The sequence below is a fragment of the Gavialis gangeticus genome, unplaced genomic scaffold (genome assembly GCF_001723915.1).
Source record: "Gavialis gangeticus isolate Ggan-Ray unplaced genomic scaffold, GavGan_comp1, whole genome shotgun sequence".
Taxonomy (NCBI): Eukaryota; Metazoa; Chordata; order Crocodylia; family Gavialidae; genus Gavialis; species Gavialis gangeticus.
This window is the reverse complement of record NW_017729022.1, coordinates 35,300,541-35,303,182: the sequence shown is the minus strand read 5'-3', so window position 1 is coordinate 35,303,182 and position 2,642 is coordinate 35,300,541.

Here is a 2,642-nt window from a genome sequence, read left to right as displayed (position 1 = left end):
GGGGGGGGGTAGTACTTCCTTTTGCGGCAGCGGCAGGCCTCCTCCCCCCCACAGGAGGCACCCGGCTTGGGTGGTCCTGGGGGGCACCACAGCTGTAGAGGGAAGCACTGGGCCCCCACACAGCTCATCCATGCAGGTAGACTCTGTGACTCTGGGGTGGGCGAAAAAATCAGGTTCACCACTTTTCTTGGGCAAAGCCTGCCTTCCTCGGCTGCTGCAGGGCTGCCTGTAGAGCCCCTGAGCTGCAGAGAGCCCAGTGCTTCACCTCGTGGCTGTAGGGGCAGCAAACTAAAACTCTGAGGAGTTTTAGTTTGCCGCATCCCAAGTCATTTAAGGTGCGTTACACCACCGAATTTCCTACAGCGGCTAAAATGAATGCGCAATATGCTGCTGAGGCATGCAAACACCGACACCATTAAAGTGGTTCAAAAGCATTTAGCCTGCTTTAAAATGTTGTGCGCACACGCCTCGTTTTGTATACACACTGTGTAAGCTGTGACTTACAGTCCAAAATGATTGCTGTTCACTTCCCTAATCCATAAAATCCTAACTATTTTCTTCCACCATTTCTTGCATGTCCTGCATTTCTTACATACCCAGTATATGCATGGAAATCAGTAGGAGTTCTACATGCGCAGGACCTGAGGCATTGGGCCATGCATTGCTGAGCACATACTATTTACCATAATTTAGTCTCAATGTACCCCTCTCATTACGTGCAAATGACAAAGAAATTAGCTCATCTGAGTAGGGCAGCAAGGAGATTCCTTTTTCTTATCTTCACAGCAAACCTGCCTGGTTTGAGGCAGGACAATGGTTGGGAAAGTAGAAGAGCTTTTCACGCCATCCTCTCATTCTAGATCAGTCACCTTGTGCTGGAAAACTTCTGTAGATGTTTTATTCCTCCAGCAGTTTTATGTTGCTTATTTCTTTTTCCTTTCAGCTGCAAAAGAGGGCCTACAGCTATTTTTAAAAATTATGTAAACAAGTATATATAATTATTTATATAGTCATATAATAATGATGTAAAGAAAATCTTATTCAGGCTACAGAGTGATGACAAAACTCATTACTGCAAACAAACTTCCCATTTCTACCAGGTATCTTCCTCATTCTCCCAAAAAGAAGGGCTAGTGTTTACCCATAAACAGCTGATCCAATTGCAACCAAGTTCTTAGAAGATAGCTGTAGTCATGAGGAAAATAAATTCTACAACAAGTAGAGGTAAGCCAAGAAGACAGTCAGGGGAATAACTGAGGGTCCACATGAGAAATGTTTTGTTTTCCAAAAGAGCTAGCCAATCCTTCTCACTGTCTTCATGAAGCACAAGAAACTGTGCTTACCACCCATGCAGATGCACTGAGAGAGGGGTATAGCGGGACATTTTGCTCATGCACTACTCAGGAAGTGATGATAGTCTAAGATGGCAAGTTGACTTCATTTGTTAAAATGGGAATGAATTATCCAATAGTAGGGAATTAAATGGGGCTTGAGGAGTTCATATATACATGATGAATCCTGCCTAGAATATCAGACAGGAAGTATGAAACAGTATGAGCCAAACTCCAGTATCCAACACCTTTTAGCCCCTTACCACTTGGTCTCAGCATAATGATTAGTCAGGAGCTGTCCCAGTCACATTACCAAGACTCTGACATGGTACAGAAATAGCGTTCAGTAAAAGAATATGAAAGTCATGACTTAATTCAGAAATTCAGCTAACATGGTATAAGCCAGTGTTTTTCTTTGTCATCCTTATGCTTCTGTTCTCTGTAAATTATGACTGTAAAGAGAAAAAAAAAGGTTGAGAAAATATATATGAGCCAGGCTGGGAGAAAACCATATCAACTCATTCCATAAAATGGGAGACTGCCTGGACACAATCAGAGCAAAAGAAACCCAAACTCTCTCAGAGCTCATCATGAATAAAGCTCTGAAAATTCCTGTGGCATATAAAAGCAGACACCATGATTAGCTGTCACTAAGCTGACAGCAGATAAAGAAATTACAGCAGTTATGCGTGTCTGCCCCTTACATACCCCAGGGATCATTAGGGTTCCTATTCTGGCCCCATCATGCCACAGCATTCCCTCTTTTTATGTCATCCCTTCTGGTGACCAACTGCCAGAGTTAGAAAATCAAGGTGGAAGTAATCAGCCATGCTTCAGAAAGCAGCTGATATTGATAATATGGTTAACTTCTTTACCCTATAGAATTTAGAACAGTAAATTAAAACCAATTGAATTGTGACAGCTGAGATCATATTGTCCATCAGCTCTGCAATACTAAAGGTACAGGTGTGTACTTCTGTCAACAAGTTGCTTGATTTGTGTTTGTTTTTGTTCTTGTCTTGGGTTATGCCTTCAATTTATTTTATTGTGGTTCTCAAATATTGTGTTTGGTTGGCAGTTCACATAGCTCCAGTGAAGGAACTAGGAGTTGGATTTGGCTTTTGCTTAAGAAGGGCAGCAGTTCAGAAGAATTCTGATGGCCTGAGTGCAAGCCCATTATTTGCGTTTCCCTCTTAAATGCTAACTCCCCACCAAACAATTTGTAGTGAAACCCAGCACAGATTCTCAGCAAATGATTTAAAAAATAAAAACATGGAATCACATTCTTAGCTGATAGAAATTGGAATTGCA